The sequence below is a fragment of the Phacochoerus africanus genome, chromosome 2 (genome assembly GCF_016906955.1).
Source record: "Phacochoerus africanus isolate WHEZ1 chromosome 2, ROS_Pafr_v1, whole genome shotgun sequence".
Classification (NCBI taxonomy): domain Eukaryota; kingdom Metazoa; phylum Chordata; class Mammalia; order Artiodactyla; family Suidae; genus Phacochoerus; species Phacochoerus africanus.
This window is the reverse complement of record NC_062545.1, coordinates 124961736-124982854: the sequence shown is the minus strand read 5'-3', so window position 1 is coordinate 124982854 and position 21119 is coordinate 124961736.

The following is a 21119-nucleotide window of genomic DNA, read 5'->3' as shown; positions in this document are numbered from 1 at the left end:
GCCTCACCCGCGGCATATGGAGGCTCCCAGGCTAGGGGTCTAATCGGAGCTGCAGCCACCGGCCTACGCCACAGCCACAGCAGTGCAGGATCTGAGCCACGTTTGCAACCTAACCACAGCTCACGGCACCGCTGGATCCTTAACCCACTGAGCAAGGCCAGGGGTTGAACCTGCAACCTCACGGTTCCTAGTTGGATTCGTTAACCACTGAGCCACGACAGGAACTCCCCTTATTAGATTGATATCGTCTTGAAGTTTTATGATATATGACTTATAGCAAAAGTAACATCTGCCAAATGCACTTGGAAATTAGACTATTCCAGTGGGGGAAGCAGAGAGCCAGAACTTGCCTATTATTCTCACAAGTTGATGGTGTCATGGAGTTGCAGAATATAAATTGTATGATGAGGAGTTCCTGTCGTGGCGCAGTGGTTAACGAATCCGACTAGGAACCATGAGGTTGCGGGTTCGGTCCCTGCCCTTGCTCAGTGGGTTAACGATCCGGCGTTGCCGTGAGCTGTGGTGTAGGTTGCAGATGCGGCTCGGATCCCGCGTTGCTGTGGCTCTGGTGTAGGCCAGTGGCTAAAGCTCCGATTTGACCCCTAGCCTGGGAATCTCCATATGCCGCAGGAGCGGCCCAAGAAATAGTAAAAAGACAAAAAAAAATTGTATGATTATCCCCCAAGAGTTTGTTATCATTCCTACCTGCATCAGCTTTTCAGAAAATTCTGAGGGAGACATCTTTCCTGAGGGCTATAGGGGCAGAGAAATGAGCAGAACAGTCAGCCTAGGCTTCCTTTGGCAGAAATAACTCTTCCTCAAAGTTGGCTAGGGTTTTCCCTTTGGTCTAAGATTCTCTGGGTTCCATTCAAGTCTACTGCACAAAGGAGGCAGCAAAGATGCCCAAGAATAGGCAAAGGAACCCAAACTGAATGCACTGTTGCTCCATGTACCACAAATGCAGAAAGTACCCTCACCCCTTACCTGTTTGGAACTGAGAGCTGGATGGTAATGAAAATGTCCCTTAAAACAATCAGTGGTATGTGCAAGTCCTAAACCATTTACTTTAATCGAAGACATAGAATGAAAACATATCTACAATGTTTGTAACTATTTTCAGTTCACTGTATTTGTTCCTTGTTTCTTTTTTTCCTTTTAAGAAAGTTGGATAGCTGACCCAGAATTTGCAACACATACTTATAATCCAAGTCCACCTTCAAATAACACTATTCCACGTCACATGTAGTACAGGCACCTCATAACAGGGCAACCCACTTCCTCTTCCTGTTCCTTAGGATATCACTGTCTTTCACCTCACTTACCCATATGACATAATCACCCAATGCATTAGTGTTATCATTTTAATCAAAACAAACAGCTGTCTTTTAGCACAATTATGAATAAGAAAAAAATGATTTGAATACATAATTTATTCCTTCTGTGATGCTTCTCCTCACTTTATATAGATCTGACTTTCTAACAATACATATCCCTTACTCCATGAAACAACCTCTTTACTTGGCTCTGGCCAGAATGCCACAATTTTTGGTTTCCCCTGACCATCACTGTCCACTTCTCAATCCCAGAGTTCAATGCCAGGACCTCTTCTTCTATCCACCTGCCCTCTTCATTTAGTCCTATCTCTTTACTTACAACTCCCCTGAAATATCTCAGGCCCCCTCCACTCACCTGAACTCTATATCCTATAAGTTTATCTTCAAATTATATCCAGGTCCCCACTCCTTTTCTCCACCTCCACCACTCTCATACAAGTCCAATCCCTGTCACAGCTGGGTGCTCCCACAGCCTCCTCTTTTGTCTAGCTTCCAGCCTCCTTTGTTGCCTTTTTTTTTTTTTAATAATTAGATCAGGCCTATTTTATTTATTTATTTATTTATTTATTTATTTTGTCCTTTTGCTATTTCTTGGGCCGCTCCTGCGGCATATGGAGGTTCCCAGGCTAGGGGTCTAATCCGAGCTGTGGCCGCCAGCCTACGCCAGAGCCACAGCAACGCAGGATCCGAGCCGCGTCTGCAACCTACACCACAGCTCACGGCAACGCCTGGATCATTAACCCACTGAGCAAGGCCAGGGACCGAACCCACGACCTCATGGTTCCTAGTCGGATTCGTTAACCACTGCGCCACAACGGGAACTCCTGTTGCCTTTCTTTATTGTAACCTTCATCCAGCAACAGGAGTGATCCTTGTGAAAAGTAGCTCAGATCATGTTACTATAAATGTTCTACAGTGTCTCACTTTGAGTAATGCCAGAGTCCTTACCAAAGCCTAAAAGACAAAATTGTTACCTTACCTTTATCTCTAGCAATTCCTCCTCAACTAACTGCGCTGAAATCACCTCCTTGCTGTTTCTCAAACTAGCCAAATGCACGTCTACCCAAGGGCCTTTACACTTGTTGGTCCTCTGCCTGGAAAGTGCTACCCCACAGAGCCACAGGACACACACACACTCTCTCTCTCTCATTTTTTTTTTCATGTCTTTGCTCAAATATCATCACAAAATCCTACCCTGACCACTCCAGAAAAAATACATCACACACACACATATAGCTGCCGCTATCTTCTAATACTTATTTTATTAGTATTTATTAGCACTATTTTATTGACATATAGTTGATGTACTAATATTATATGAGTTACAAGTGTACTATATAGTGATTCATAATTTTTAAGTTATAGTTATTATAAAATATTGGCTGTATTCCTTGTGTTGTATAATATATCTTCATATCTTATTTTATGCATAATAGTTTATACTGCTTAATCTCCTACCTCATATTTCCCCTCCTCCTACCATTTTTAAAACTATATATATCAGATCTAAATTTAATTATCTATTTGCTCCAGTAAGATAATGTCTATATGAGAATGTAAACTTTGTCAGAGCAAGGACTTAGGATCTCCAATGTCTAGAATTTTGCCTGACAGGCAAAGTAAGTATTCAACAAATTGTTTTTTGAATAAGGGAACAAGCAGAATAACTAGGAATAAAAGTAAGTATTCAACAAATTTTTTTTGAATAAGGGAACAAGCAGAATAACTAGGAATGCTTATACACTCAAACTGTAAATGCAAGCTTAGAGAGTAGAGGCAAGAATTTACAAGTGATTGCAATCTGAAGGGGAAGTTTTTGTTGGCCATCCACATAGGCCTTTTGCAATTATAATATATGGATGTGGACTCTTATGTCATGGGCCATCAACCACAGGAAAAATTAAAATAAATCTCAGGCCACAAAGAAGCAGAAAGTAACAATTAAGGGCTAGAAAAGGGATTAGACAATTAGTCACCACTTTCTTTGCTAGAGTGGCTGAGAGCATAGCCACAGGAGTGAGATGCACCTGGGTTTAAGACCTCACTGCCAGGCCCTTGCTCCACCCCCTTGAGCAAGTTAGTTACTCTCACTGAGTCTGAGTTTTCCAGTCTGTAAAATATAGTAAAAACCTTCCAGAGTGGTAAGAATTATATGACATAAAGTTCTTAGCACAGTCCCTGGCACTTAATAAGCATTCAATATATGATGGCTTTATTGACTTATTAGTTTTAAATACACTGTTGTACTACAACTCAACTCACCATTAGTACATTAAATTAAGTAACACCATGGCTGCACACACCCAGCCTCCAGAAGAATTCTCCAAGGGGTAGAGGACTGTTTATTGGCTTTACTCACAAGATTATTCAGTCTGTGGCTAGGTAGGTGTACCTGATCCAGGAATCTACATATCATACCATTGAGTATTTGCTGATTCAAGACTTACTAGGGAGTACATAAAGCTTTTTTGAGAATAACAGAACCCACACTCAAATGAGAACTCTAGTCAATAAATTACACATACCCATTTAGAAGGTGCTTTCCACGTGTTTCCTATTCCCTGGCACTGAGGAGCTGATGACTAGCCTTTGCAGTGAGGCTAGAGGAGAAGTCTCTGTGCTGATCTGGTTGGAGTTTTTCCCATGTGAAGAAGAACTATGATGCTTTTATTTTGTATTAGTAGTTGAGCTGTGCTAGGATATCTTTTCCTTTGCTTCAGTTCTCCTGTTACTGATCTTAATTCTAGCTTATACACTTCTTCAGTCTTCTCTGAGTCTTGAGTCTTCTTACTAATCCTAGCAATAGCTTAATGATACAAGAGTCCCCAACAATACCTTTCTCCCTTATTCATTCAACAGATGTGTAAAAAGCTACTATGTAACAGACCTCATGCCAAGGTAACAAAAAGCAAGACAAACATAGCATCTGACCTCTCCTCTGGGAGCTGGAGTCTAATGAAGAGCACAGACCTTGAACATGTCTGTGTGTGTGTGTGTGTGTGTATGCACGCACACACACACACATATGTATGTGTAATAACAAGTGTAAGGAGTGAATCACAGTTCTCTGAAATACACAGGAGAGGTACCACACCCATACTTAAAATAGCATGGAACGGAGGGTGTTATACTTAAGGGACTGTTTTTCAAGCCTTTTGACTATGACCCACACTAAGAAATATAATCTAGAGTATAATCCAACACATGCACATGTTCACATAAAACCAAAGCAGACATCTCATGAAACAATACAATTTTCCTATTCCAATTCATTTAACTCTATACTTTTCTCTCTTGTTAAAAAATACCTGCTATACCTACTACATGAATTTTATGACCCTTTAATTAGTGATAGATAACCTGCAGTCTGAAAAACACTGATTTAAAGCAAACACTAAAGATGAGTACCCATTAGCCAGCTCTGGGATAGAGTTTGGATTGAGAGTGGCAGTCATGTCCCAGGCAAAAACATTACACATGAGGTCCCCAAACTTAGTGCATGTTGATGCATTTCATATTGTGATTATGATCAATTAGCCACCAGCTTCTGTTTCTACTTACTTTTAGTGTGTCTTCCTGACTGCAGACACTGGGCAGTAAAAACTACATTTCCCAGACTCCCTTGCAGCTAGGTTCTATGTTATAAAATAGGTTCTGCAAGTTAGCTGCAGTATAACGAGGAGGAAGTTGGAATTGAGTCAGACCCAACTTGTTTAGATTTTAGATAGTTCCAGCAGGAAGGAGAATCATAAAGACATGGCATCTACATTACAGTAACCAGGCACAGTGTTCTGGTGTCTAGTTACCATCTTTGACCATTGAGAAGTAGTTGTGCCCATGGTGGCAGCATCCTCCCTTGGATTATGTCTATGACAGTATATTCTTAAACCTAATGGTGGCTTCTGATCCTGCTCCCCTTCAATGATTGTGAAAGCACCTAGTTCTCTGTATTAAACCCCTTTCTTTCTAAAATACCTAAGCTGTGTCTTGACTCAGGTTTCCCAGAAGCATGTCTGAGAAGAGGATTTGTATACAAGTAATTTATTAAGGAAGTGGTTCTAGAAGAAACCATTAAGGGGTGGAGTGAGTGGGTGTAGGAAAGGGAAAAAGCCAAGTGAGGGTACCATTTTAGGCATAGGTCCAGTCTCAGCCAGCTCCCATAGCTCTGGTGAAAAATTATACCTCAGAGATTGATCTAAGTTGAGGCAAGGAAGCTGGGCTTTCACATTCTCATACCATCTGATACTGGCTATGGGTCACACTGTGGGGACTCAGGGATGCCCTGTGCTTATAGATAAAATGACTTCAGGAACATGAGGGTAGTCCTCTGGAGAGAAATAGGTGTTAAAAGCATAGGCCCGTAGAAATTTGGGGAATGTTTAAAGAAACATTAAATAAGGATTTGGAGTTACATGAAGGATGGGGTCCCCCTTAGTGTGATATCTATAACTCACACCAAACACTGACAGATATAATCAGCAACAAAATTTACAAGTGACTGCTTACTCACTTATGCTCATTGTCATATGGGTTGTAATTACCCACACTGAAATGCTATTGAAGTTGAACCTGCAACTAAAATAGATTTGTTTTCAGAAATGTCCACATATATGGAATAATTATCAAGCAAAGGCCTAGAATCAGCTCTTTGGACTTTATGTTTCCTATCACAGATATAGAATTTTGTTTAAATGTGTGGGGCATTTTTTAATTTTGATAAACATCTGGCAAGAAGAAAGAAAACAAAAATAACCTGACATCTGTAGTTTCTATGAGATCTTGGCAGGTTAACACACCGTTGAAAGATGAGCCATTAATATGGTTGATATCTCAAACTCCAACTTACCAAGCCCATACACAAATAGGCCCCCTGATGGTTTCCTTCCTGATGTTCAAAGAAGCATTTCTTGCCCTAAAAAAGAGGGGAATCATTATACTCTCTGATTATCTATTTCAGACCCTAACCAAGATTTACTCCACAACATTTATTTCTCCCAAAGTGCTTTTCCCTCTTCAAAGCATCAATCTGACAAGCATGCCCTAGCTAATTAACAACCCATAAATAATTTCCTTCTTTTCTCCTATTCTTTAATTTTCAAAACAAACAGGAGTCCCCATTGTGGTGCAGTGGTAATGAACCTGACTAGCATCCATGAGGACGCAGGTTCAATTCCTGGCCCCACTCAGTGGATTAAGGATCTGGCATTGCTGTGGCTATAGTGTAGGCAGGCATACACAGCTGTGATTCAACTACTAGCCTGGGAATTTCCATATGCCAGTGGGTGTAGCCTAAAAAAAGGGAGAGATAAAATTGTACTTTTTAAATGTCGGAGGTAGTAATCTTATTGTTCATAGTGAAAATAAATGAAATTATTTTTGATGTTCTGACCAAAATTCACATTCAGTCTTTCACTGACAAATATGTTAAGAGCAGCAAAATTATCAACTGGAATTTTATCAATATATATTAAGAATAAAACTTGAATATATTGCAGTAGTTTGAATTGAGGCATGGATTTTTGTTGGTAAAATCATTCACAAGGGTTGGTGAGTTACTTGTAACTAAGCATCCTATATCATTAACATCTGGCTGTTCTCATGAACCATGACTTTCCAGTTAGCCATTCAGTTGGGAAAATCCATAGCTTTCTCCTCAGGGCAAGTTAGGTGACAGAACCCACAGGCAGGTCCACACCATGACTGTTACACCTATTGGTAATTGCTGGCAAAATTGCAGTCCTTCCCCAAGTGATAAATGTTATATTCCTGTGGACTAGGGATGAGTGAGGGTAGGGTGAGGATGGAATAATATTCAGGGTGTCTTGATTTACAAAACCCTGAGTCTTTGCTTTCTGCCCTCAGAGAAAGGCATTTGGAGAAAAAAATAACCTGCTCTCACTTTCTTCTTTAACTAAACTGAAACACTAAAGCAACATCACTAACCAAGACCAAGGTTATTCAGAACTTCTTTTCCCTTTCTGCTTAACCTGGCAATCCATCAACATTTCTTGTGCTCATTTTCTACCACTACTTACTTGTTTGTTTTAAAATTCTCTGCTACGATATTATATTAACTACCCAACTTATCACTGAACAACCTATAGAGTCTCACATTTTACTAACACATAAGAAAAATCAAAAGGTTTATTTTATTGAAAATCAAGGGGTTCATTTTCAGGAAAAAATAATAGCCGAAGCCAAATACATACACACGAAATCTCAAGTTCTCAAAACTGTAATGACTAGATTTTCTGATCATAGTGCCATAAAATTTGGAGCTTATAGCTAAAGGTAAGTACAAAAATTCAAAGAGACTTAAAAAAACCTAAAAATTCATTTTCTATTTAATTTTGTGATAAAATAAGAAATAAAAGTGATTATAATTACTCATTTGAATATAATAAGACTTAACAAGAATGACAATGTTTTACCTTAACATATAAGATTTTACTAAAGCTGGGTTGAGAGGAAACTTCATAGTCTTAATGCCTTTTTTATTAAATAAAAAATGACGAAAATGAAGTGAGAATTTAACTCAAAAATCTAGAAAAAAAAGCAACAAAATAAATTATAGGAAAGTACAAAGAAGAGAATATGAGAAGAAATAAGAGAGTTATATACTGGAACGTATTACACTTAAGGATTTTTTTTTTAAGTATTTTTATTTTTATTTATTTATTTTGGTCTTTGTGTCTTTTCTAGGGCCATACCTGTGGCATATGGAGGTTCCCAGGCTAGGGGTCTAACTTGAGCTGTAGCCACTGGCCTACACCACAGCCACAGCAACTTGGGATCTGAGCCTCTTCTGCGACCTACACCATTGCTCATGGCACCGCTGGATCTTTAACCCACTGAGCGAGGCGAGGGATCAAACCTGCAACCTCATGGTTCCTAATTGGATTCGTTAACCACTGAGCCACAAGAGGAACTCCTTAAGTACTTTTAGAAGTATATTTTAGAAAAGACAAAAGTGACGAGACTTTGTCAAAACTAAACACAAACTTACAAAAGGAAACAAGTAAAAACATTGGGATTAAGAAAGTTACTACAGATAAGATGGAAATATGGAAAAGTCATAAGAGAATACCATATAAAACTATTGAAATAAAGGATAATTTTCTAAGGAAATATAACTATCAGTTAACTACAGCTGCATAATAAGTATAGTAGCTTACAGTGTCATGAAAGACACTGAAAATGTTGTCAAAGAAATACTTCTAAAATATGCACCAGACCCCATGTGTTCTGCCAGCAAATTCTTCTGAATACTTGAGGAGTAGAGAATTTTTATGCTACAACACTTGCCTGGAGTATAGAAAAAGTAGGAAAGACTTTAATTCATTTTATGAAGCTGGCATAAGGCTGATATCTACATGTTAAAGAAAACTAGAGATCAATATCATTTTTGAGAATAGGTCCAAAAATATTAAATGAAATATTAGCAAATAAAATACAGAAAAAGGGATTTCCTGCTGTGGCAAAGTAGGTTAATGATCTGGCTTGTCCCCCTGGCCAGTTCATTCCCCAGCCAGCAGTAGGTTACGGATCTGGCATTGTTGCAGCTATGGCATAAAGCAAAGCTCCTGCTCAGATTCAGTCCCTAGGCTAGGAACTTCCATATGCTGCAGGGACAGATAAAAAAGAAAAAAAGAAAAGAAAAGAAAATCCAGAATACCAAAGATAAGGAACCCATAGTCATGGAATGCTTCATTTTGGGGATTCGAAGATGGTTTAATTCTATTAATATGAATTATCACATTCCTCAAAGGAAAAATGCATTTTAATCATCTTGAGTATACATTAAAATGTATTTTATGTTTTATCACTCAATTACTAATAAAATAGGAATTAAAAAATTTTTATGTAATTTAGGCTTAAAATTGTTTCAAGCCAAATCCAATAGCATGCTTAAACATATACACTACTACTTGAATAAGATTACAGTTATTATGTTAAAAAAAAGGGATGAGGGGTTTATGGTTCATTATTAAATACGTTTAGAAAATGAAAGGCCTACATGAAAATAATTTAAATAAGTATATTTACTACAGACACTCAGAGTCTTAAATATATTAATATGTGTCTCCAAAACATATTTGACTACTGAACTCTTTTTAAAAAGAATACATACAGGACTTTGAGAAACAGTGCTACAAAGACATTCTCTTTTCAAGTAGATATAAGGCAAGAATGGATCCTGTTAACACTATGATTTAAAATTACTGCAGCAGTGCTAATCAACACAATCAGGGAAACTAATAAAATAAAGGATATATATTTTTTGAAAAGGAAAAGGCAAAATCACTATTATTTATTGCTGTTGACTGCCTTCCTAGACAAACAAGAAAAATAACTGGAAGACTATTAAAACTAGTAAGGAAACAACTTTTTAGTAATTACTACATAAAAAGCAATAGTTTCCTTATATTCCAATATTAGTCCATTAGAAGTTACAATATAGAACAATAAAAAATATAAAATATCTAGGAATAAACTTAAGGAATATGCAGGACCTGTGTAAAGAAAACAAAAGCAGCACAACAAGAAAAATGTTCTAAAAAACATAAAAAAAAACTAAAAGAACAGATGTAACATATTTCAAATTGAAAAACTCAATACATAAAACCATCAATTTTACCTAAAATAACCACAGGATTCTGATGCCATTTTAAAAACTTGACAAAGGATTAAAATTTTCATATGGAAAAAATACGACTAATAGCCAGGCACCAAGGATGGAAGCCATAAAAGAAAAGAGCATATCCATATGTCAAAAAATGAAAGTCACCATAAATACTAAAAAGAGACACAACAAATTGAGGAAAATATTTGCAATATATATAACATAGGGGTAAATATTTGACATATTAAAAAAGTATAAATAAAATAATTCAAAGCTCCATCTTAGGTAGTTATAAGAAATCTGGTCTCTGATATTTCATGAAGTTTTTAGAAAAGACTTACTCTTTTGCATGATTGCTTGCCAACTCCACTGCAAACTCTCACCTGTGTTTCCTAGATGTCTCTCCCATTTAAGAACAACCATGTGATATCCACATGTTTACAGAAAACTCTGCTGCTTACATACAAATTGTCTCCCTCAGCCCAACCAACCCCAGGATAAAAACCTCTAGGCCTCAATAATTTCTGGAAGTACTTTTCCTCTGCAAAGAAGGATTTAGGCAAATAGTACAACAGTATCATTGCTCCAAATTCCATCCCCCACTGCCCACATATACACCAATATGAATTCAAGATATGCTTCATCCTCCTCATTCTTTCCGAGGCCCTCCAGCCTCAACACACTCACACACAGATACACTTCTCCACAAAAGAAATAATTTTCATAGATCTAAAAACAGTATCCCTGTACATATAAATATACACAATAAACTATAATAAGACAATGCTCATTTCTAGAATTAGCAGATTAAACAGAATTCCCAGAATTAGGAAGGATATAGGTAGTAGATGTTCTCATACAACAACAAGGGGGAGTGTTAAATAGGTCTAGAGGAACAAAAGGCATTAGGCATCAAAGTACATAAAAACATCCACACACTGATTCAGAAAATTTATTTCTAGACATTGATTCTAACTAAATAGTTGGGCAAATGTCTATGAGTCAAAAATATTTGTTATCACTTATAATAGTAATAAAACACATGCACACATAAAAGCTATTACACAGCCATTAAATACGGTGATAGAGCTCTATATTAACTGGTTGAACATCAGAATCATGAGGGGAGGTTTCTGAAAAGACATATTCTTGGACTTTTTCTCCTTGGAATCAAGTAAGTCTGGAATGTGCCTGGGAATCAGCATTTTTCAGACCTTTCTAGGGAATTTTGCATCTGAAGAATTCTGATACAGAATTCCCTTATCAAATATGATAGTTTATTAAAGTTATATGAATTATAATAATGTGTGGTATTGATGCCAGAACTGTGGATGTTAATGAAAAAGAATAAAATATCAGAAACACTTACATTTAAGAAATTACTCTGGGAACCAAGTGATATATGGAGAAAGGATAGATGATTCAATACAAAGCATTGTGATCACTATCAGACTACATGAAAATATGTAATACTGACCAAAACATTTCCAAGAACTGAAAATTAAATATAAAAGTGAACATGTAAAAGTGATGAAAGGATATCTACATACAAATACACACACACAACACTCATACAGAGAGTTACATATGAAAACAGTTACATAAACTTAGAGGAAGATCCTTGCTCAAGGCCTCTCCCTAGTGAAAAATTCTTTTGTATATCTGAATTCTCAGAGACTAAACTTTATATTCATAATTTTAAACATGAAATAAAATATTATAGAATTTCATTTACTCCCCTTAAAACAGCCAGATAACTCTCAAAATTTATTTTTTGTGTTAAAATGCAAGTGGTCAGTCTTCCTCAGGTTACAGAGTTGGAAAAGACTATCTTTTCTCATCTAAAATATTCCAACCTGAACAATCACCTTAGTAGATAATAATTTATAGCATATGGATATAGTAATATACCCTACTGATTTACCTACTGTCCTTAAACTTTCTGAGGGAAAGAAAGCTGGTTAATTCCAGAGTAAGTTTATCTGTTTAATATACCTTGTTTCATTTCTTCATAATCATCATAAAAAAGCAGAACCCATACTCAAATAGACATTTAATGGTGAAAAATATAAAGATGACATTAAGTATTTGTCTGATAACAGAATACCTCTCAGGTTCCAAGAATAAAATCAGATCCTTATCTCTTGAATGAATGATCTTTTATTCAGAGAAACAGATTTTTTATATATAGGTTAAACATCAGCTATCAGTAAAGTCAGCTGCATCTTTCTGAGACTCAGAGAAAAAGAAAAAAAGGATAAAGCCTAGCCAAGAGGGGTCCAAAGAGTTCCAATTTCCAGAAATTTTTATGGAGCAGGGCATGTGCCGATGGTGGAAGTGGTGGTAAAATTAATGTGACAATTTGTGGGTCTCTAAATCAACTCCCTCCAAGTTGATCAAGGGCATTAATTAGACTAAAAAATGTAAAGCACTTAAAATGTTCCATCACATCATAGAAATCACTATGCACATGTTAGCATTGGCAAGTGGGGAGGAAGTATCTTGGACCAGGTTTATGTCTTGTGGCTTCTTCAATCTATTGAACCGGCTGGGTATAACCTTGACACTTCTCACAAGTAGCCAGGATTCTAACTTATTTACACATGAAATATTATAATGTCAGAAATGCACTTTAAAATACTCGAGGACAATACATCAAAAAAAAGAAAACCCCAAATATATATTCTTTTCAAGTGCACATGGAACATTCTCTAGGATTGACCACATACTGGGGCACAAAATTAACCTCAACAAATTTAAGAATACAGAAATTATTTCAAGCATCTTCTCTGACCACAATGGCATGAAACTAGAAATCAGCCATGGGAAAAGAAATGAGAAAAATGACTACATTGAGAATAAACAACATGCCATTGAAAAACCAATGGGTCAGCAAAGAAATCAAAAAGGAAATTTCAAAATACCCTGAGACAAATGACAATGAAAACACAACCATAAAAAATCTATGGGATGCCACAAAAGCAGTTCTTACAGAGAATTTTATAGCAATATAGACCTTCCTCAAAAAAGAAGAAAAATCTCAAATCATCCACCTAACCTACCACCTAAAAGAAACAGACTGAAGAACAAACAAAAACTAAAGTCAGCAGAAGGAAGAAAATCATAAAGATCAGAGAGGAAATCTCTATTTTGAGATTGAAAAACAATAGAAAAAAATCAATAAAACTAAGAGCAGTTTCTTTGAAAGGGTAAACAAATTGACAAACCTCTGGCCAGACTCACCGAGAAGAAGAAAGAATCCAAATGAACACAATAAGAAATGAAAAAGGAGAAATCTCAAAAGATACTGCAGAAATAAAAAAAAAAATTAGAGAATACTATGAGCAATTATATGCCAACAAATTTGACAAGTTAGAAGAAATGGACAACTTTCTAAAGACATACTACCTGCCAAGATTGAACCGAGAAGAAATAGATCATTTTAACAGATGGAGCACTAGAAGTTAAATTGAATATATAATAAAAACACTTCCTACAAACAAAAGTCCAGGACCAGATGGCCTCACAGGCGAATTCTACCAAACATACAAAGAAGAACGTATACCCATCCTTCTTAAACTTTTCCAAAAGATTGAAGAGGAAGGAACACTCTCAAAGACATTCTATGAAGCCAACATCACCCTTATACCAAAACCAGACAAAGATACTACCAAAAAGGAAAATTATAGGCCAATATCTTTGATGAATATAGATGTGAAAATTCTCAACAAAATTTCAGCCAACCGAATCCAACCACATATATATATATATATATATATATATATATATATATAAAACATACACCACAACCAAGTGGGATTCATCCCAAGTTCACAAGGATAGTGCAACATAAGCAAGTCAATCAATGTCATACAGCACATTAACAAAAGAAGAGTCAAAAACCACATGATCATCTCAATAGATGCAGAAAAAAATCATAAAATCCAACATCCATTCATAATAAAAACTCTTACCAAATGGGTATAGAGGGAACACATCACAACATAATAAAAGCCATCTACAACAAACCAACAGCCAATATAATACTTAATGGAGAAAAGCTGAAAGCCCTCCCACTGAAATTGGGAACAAGACAGGGATGCCCACTCTCACCACTTTTATTCAACATAGTATTGGAGGGCCTAGTCATGGCAATGAGACAAACAAAAGAAATACAAGGTATCGAATTGAAAGAGAAGAGGTAAAATCGTCACTCTATGCAGGTGACATGACAATATATATAGAAAACCATAAGGACTCCACACAAAAACTACTCAAACTGATCAGTGAATTCAGCAAAGTAGCAGAATACAGGATTAACATTCAGAAATCAGTTGCATTTCTCTATACTAATAATCAAATATTAGAAAAGGAATATAAAAATACAATATCTTTCAAAATAGCACTCCAAAAAATTAAATACCTAGGAATAAACCTGACCAAGGAGGTGAAAGACCTATATGCAATCTACAGATTTAATGTGATTCCTATCAAATTACCCATGATATTTTTCACAAAACTAGAATAAATAATCCCAAAACTTATATGGAACCATAAAATAACCAGAAATGCCAAAGCAATCCTGGGCAACAAAAACCAAGCAGGAGGCATAACTCTCCCAGATGTCAGACAATATTACAAAGCTATGGTAATCAAGGCAGAGTGGTACCAGCACAAAAACAGACATATGAATAATGGGACAGAACAGAGAGCTCAGACACCTATAGTCAATTAGTCTTTGACAAAGGAGGCAGGAATATAAAATGAGAAAAAGGCAGTCTCTTCAGCAAGTGGGTGCTGGGAAAACTGGAAAGTTATGTGTAGATCATTAAAACTAGAACATATCCTCACACCATGCACAAAAATAAACTCAAAATGGCTTTCTGACTTAAACATAAGACATGATACCATAAAACTCCTAGAAGAGAACATAGGCAAACATTCTCTGACATCAACTGCTCAAATGTTTTCTAAAGTCATTCTCCCAAGGCAATAGAAATAAAAACAAAAATAGACAAATGGGACCTAATCAAACTTATAAGCTTTTGCACAGAAAAGGAAATTATAAACAAAATGAAAAGACTACCTACAGAATGGGATAAAATAATTGCAAATGATACAGCAAAGAAGGGTTTAATCTCCAAAATATGCAAACAACTCATACAACTCAACCACAAAAAAACAAACAACCCAATCTAAAAATGGGCGAGGACCTTAATAGACACTTCTCCAAAGAATATAAATGGATGGCTAGCAGGTACATGAAAAAATGCTCAACATCACTGATTATTAGAGAAGTGCAAATCAAAACTACAATGAGGTGCCACATCACACTGCTCAGAGTGGCCATCATAAATAAGTCTATAAATAACAAATGCTGGAAAGGGTCTGGAGAAAAGGGAACTCTCTTACACTGGTGGTGGGAATGTAAATTGGTACAACCACTATGAAGAATGGTACAGAGGAATATAGAACTATCATGTGATCCAGCAATCCCACTCATGAGCATATATTTGGATAAAACTATGATTCAAAAAGACATACACATGTATGTTCATAGCACAGTTCACAATACTCAAGACATGGAAATAATCTAAATGTCCATCAACAGATGAATGGATTAAGAAGATGTGGTACATATATATACACAATGAAATACTCTTCATCCATAAAAAAGAATAATGCCATTTGCAGCAATATAGATGCAACTAGAGATTTCATACTAAGCGAATTAAGTCAGAAAGAGAACGACAAATATAGTATGATATCACATATCTAGAATCTAACATATGGCACAAATGAACCTATCTATAAAACAGAAACAGACTCACAGACATAGAGAATAGACTTGTGGTTGCCAAGGAGGGAGGAGAGGAGGGAGTGGGATGGACTGGGAGTTTGGGGTTAGTATATGCAGACTATTACATTTAGAATGGATAAGCATTGAGGTTCTAATGTATAGCTCAGGAACCTATATCAAATCTCTTGGGACAGACCGTGATGGAAGATAATATAAGAAAGGAAATGTATATTTATGTATGACTGGGTCACTTTGCTCTATAGCAGAAATTGGCACAAAACTGTAAATCAACTATACTTTTAACAATTTTTTAAGTTTAAGAAAAATGAAATTCTCTAGAAAACAAAAGCAACTATTGAGGAAGGAAAAAATATTTAACCTACTAGTATATAGTTAAAGACTAATTATACTTTAATGTTCCAAACATGCTCCAAATCAAACTAGTGTATTATATTCCAGTTGCATCAGTCAGTTTTATATTCACAAATCAGAGGCCTCATTTAGTGAACAAGGCAATTACTAATTTCTCTTGGGAAAATCCCAAGCCCTTAGAGGAGATTGTCCAGGGCCCCCGACCAAAATATATCTTAGAATCTTAGTAAGATTTAGCCTTGTGACTTTATTCCAGTAACATCTTAGGCCATTTTGTTATCTGGGAGATCTTTACAGATATACAACCAGCTAGCTAGTAATCCACAAAATCTTCAGTCTTATTTCCTTCAAACCCATCTAGAGTATCTTTCAGTTCAAGTGAGTAAGAAATCCCTCTCTGGATAATCTAAGAGACAAAATCCCTCTCAGGCTACTCTAAAAGACAAAACCAATCACCACAGCCTGTTTTCTATCAGCCAAGAAACTGATAAGAATACTTTAAATTTGGGGACTTATCCCTATTTTTTCCACTTAGGATATTTTCCAGTGTTGCTATCCAACAAGGCATGAACCTACCTAATGGGGTTTTTGAGATCATTAAGGCCAAGTCATTTCTATTGTGAACATTCCATGAGTTTCATTTTCTAAATCAGTGGCTATTAGGTGGAAAATATGCTAAGACCAAAAGTCCCCAAATTACTATCTTTATTTCCCTTTCACTCTAATTTTAACCGGAGGTCATTCTCATTAAAAAAACCTCTGGGGTCTTTGATAAATGTAAATTTTATAGTCCCTGAGAGATCTTTGGCTCTTTGCTGTGGCTGCACTTATGCCAGTCATCCAGCTGCTATCAATTAACATTCCATTGATTTCTCTGTCAGCTCGGGTTAGGCTTGACTGAGTCACAGGTACAGTCTACTTGGCAACATTTTGATTTCACAATATGCTCACCATAGTAAAGTTAGAACTTTCAATGAAGTTTTATTATAAAACAAACATTTACTGAGCACTTACTGTGTGAAAGCCATTATAACTTTAATCTCATTTCAATGAGGGAGGATCTTGTTGTTCTAATTAGTGATGGCTAAGCTAATTTTCTAAAAAGAAATTATTAAAGTATTATGCTGTGTTAAATCAAGAATCATTTTTGGCTTTTGTTGAAAAATTACATGAATGATAGAAAAAAAAAGGAAAAAAGGAAAGGAAAGGAAAGGAAAGGAAGGGAAAAGAATTAACAAATAAAAGAAACATAAGAATAAAGAGACAAGGAGTTCCCATCATGGAGCAGTGGTTAACGAATCCGACTAGGAACCATGAGGTTGCGGGTTCGGTCCCTGGCCTTGCTCAGTGGGTTAAGAATCTGGCGTTGCCGTGAGCTGTGGTGTAGGTTTCAGATGCAGCTCGGATCCAACATTGCTGTGGCTCTGGCCTAGGCCGGCAGCTACAGCTCCGATTAGACCCCTAGCCTGAAAAACTCCATATGCCACAGGAGCGGCCCTAGAAAAGGCAAAAAGACAAAAAACAAAACAACAAAAAAGAATAAAGAGACAAGAAAGAGAAAAAAATATCAAGGACAAGTGAAAGTAAAGACAGAATGACAAAAAAGAAAGATGGTATAATGAAAAATGAATTAAAAAACAATAAAGGCAACAGAGAATAGAAGTAGAGGGAAGGAGAAAAAGTCAAAAAAGAAATTGAGAATGAAAGGAAGCAAGGTATTTATATTTCCTTCAAGATGCTGAACTAAAAAGTCATAGATTTTCTCTTAGTAAAATACACTTTAAAATACTAGGTAGGAGTTCCCGTTGTAGCTCAGTGGTTAATGAATACGACTAGGAACCATGAGGTTGTGGGTTCGATCCCTAGCCTTGTTCAATGGGTTAAGGATCTGGCATAGCCATGTGCCGTTGTGTAGGCTGCAGACGTGGCTTGGATCCCCGTTGATGTGGCTGTGGTATAGGCCAGCAGCTACAGCTCTGTTTGGACCCCTAGCCTGGGAACCTCCACATGCTGTGGGTGTGGCCCTAGAAAAGACAAAAAGACAAAAAGATAAATAAATAAATAGTAAAATGGTCCTCATGGAACTGACTCCTGGGATTCACACCCATAAATGGTCCTCTCCTGCTGAGTGAGGGCTGAGCCTATTGACTCATTTACAGAGTTAGGTTATAAAAAATAAAATAAAATAAAATAAAATACTAGGTAAAAGAGATGTATATTTTTAAAAACCCACAAGTCATTAAATGGATAGTTTATATGGGAAAAAAAGTTAGGAAAATCTTCAGCGGCACAAAATCACAAGAAAGCATGAATTGAGAGAGTGAACCAGCACTGAAGCCAAATGTTGCAGTAAAACCATCTGTCAGTCCCTGGTGGCCTATGGGAAAAGGAGTATAGAAGAAAAAGCAAAGGGCCCATGCAAGTTGAGTCAGATTAGACACTCCCACATAAAGTGAGACCTCTGGAAGATAACATTCTTAGTTGGCAAAATAGAAAACCAAGAAACAAAATCATCAAAGAGGTAAATTATAAGGAAACTTGCTTACTTCACATTTGCCTTAGGTAGAAAGAAGTAAAAATTCTCTCCTGAAATTTCTACACAAAGTCATAGTTAGCAGTTGAATTTCTATTGGGTGCAAAAAAAAAAAAAAAGAAAAAGAGTTTTTTATTTAAACTGTTCTCAGGTTGGGAAGGCCCCACAGACATGTTGAGAAGCAAACACAATTCTTTGCAAAGTAGCACACCTTAATTAAACCCAGGCTTTAGTAAATTCCTAAGGATAAAGTTCCAAGGCATTTGAGCTCTCGTTAAAAAACATCACCAAACTCATAAAGAAATAAAACACCATGAGTCAGAAGCAGAAGAAAAATAGATTTCAGAACTACATCTACAAAGACTGTATATGTTAGAATAATAAAAAACCAAAATGAAATAATTTTGTTTAATTTGTTTAAAGAAAAATGAAGGCACTAAAAAATAAGGCAAAGAGTAATAGTTTATTAAAAATAACTAGAAATGATTTTTTGAAATCATATAAAATGTTTAGAACCTGAAATTAGAAATTCAGTGACAGGGAGATCCTGTCATGGCTCAGTGGTTAACGAACCCGACTGGCATTCATGAGCACACGGGTTCAATTCCTGGCCTTGCTCAGAGCATTAAGGATCTGGCATTGCTGTGAGCTGTGGTGTAGGTCACAGATACAGCTCACATTTTGAGCTGCTGTGGCCGTGGCATAAGCTAGCTCCGATTCGACCCCTAGCCTGGAAACCTCCATGTGCCGCATGTGCGGCCCTAAACAACAAACAAAAAAAAAAGACAAAAAAAAAAAAAGAAATTCAGTGACAGGTTAAATAGCCAAATACACCTAGCTGAAAAAAAAAGACTTTGTGAAGTGAATAATAGGGCTGACATAATTATCTAGAATGTAACTCAAGAGATACAGAAATAGAAAATATGAAAAAGTAGTCGAGAGTCATAGATCACGGATTGAGAAACTTGAACAACAACTACTCAGTGTGCCAGAAGTAGGTAAGAGAGAGACGGAATATTTTGAAGAAATTATAATCTAGGCTTTTCCAGAATCTATTAAACTCATGAATCCATTAAACTCATAAATAAATCTCAAGCAGAATAAATACAAACACATCTTCACCTAGCTATACTGTACTGAGACTGTAGAACATCAAGTTTAAAAGGTGATCTAAAATTACTTCCCCCAAACAGGACAGCTAGAAATAAAAAATAATAGATTACTTTCAAAGAAACATCATTTAGACCCAAAGTTAATTTCTCAACAACAATAAAAGCAAGATAATAGAATAGTGTCTCAAAATGCTGAATTAAGTAAATCATCCACCTATGAACCTATATCCAGTAAATTTCTCTTTTTATATCAAAATAAATTAAACATAAGAAAATTTTAGACAAACAAGGGATTAACTTCCAACATAACTTTACTAAATTAACTACTAAAGTAAGTTAATTGGAAAGAAAGAAAATAATCTCCAAAGGAAGGTCTGAAATACAAGAAGAAATACTAATGAGAAAAATAATAAGAATATGTACAAGTCTCAACAAGCAATAACTGCTGCTAATAATGATGATGGTGGTGGTGATAATGGTGATAGTATCTAACTTGTGGGATTACCTTTTGAATTAACTAAAATTCTGCACAAGAAAAGCATAAAACAGGGTAAAAGTAGAAGGGTGAAAAAGACATAACAGGTAAATACTAATGATAAAACTGGTATAAGCTATAGTAGTTTTAAATGGAAGGGTACAACATTAATAAAGATAATGAAGGCCACTAGTTAGTTTTAAAATATTTTAATAGGGAATTAGACAGGATGGCAGAGTAGGAAGACCCTGAGCTCTCCTCCTTCCTCAGGCAAACCAAAATGAGAACTATTAATTGGGCAACTATGAATGGTAAGGATCTGAAAACTGAATAAAAGATTTCCACAACTAGAAATATAAAGAAGTAACCACTACCAGACAGGTAGGAGGGACAGAGATGTTGAGGAATTAAAATACACACCCCCAGGAAAAAGACTCACAAATGGGAGGATCATCATAATTTCAGAGGTTCTCCTCAAGGAGTGACGGTTCCAAGCACCACATCAGGCTCCTCAGCCTGGGGTTCCTGCACTAGGAGTATGAGTCCCAGAATATCTGGCTTTGAAAGCCAGCAAAGCATGCATACAGGAGAGCCTAAGGGATGTAGGGAACAAAGACTCTGTTCTTAAAGTGCACATGTAAAATTATGCATCCTCCAAGATGCAGAGGGGTAGTAATTTGAAAAAAGCTTGGGTCAGAGCTACTTGCTGATCTTAGGGAAGTTTGTAAGAAAGGCAGGAGGCCACTGGGACTCGCCCTAGGGACAGAGATGCTGATGGCAGCCATTCTGAAGACCTTGTTTTACAATTACACTGGTATTGGCAAGTGCCATTTCAAAGTCTTCTCTCTAGACTTTTAGCACTAGGACCTG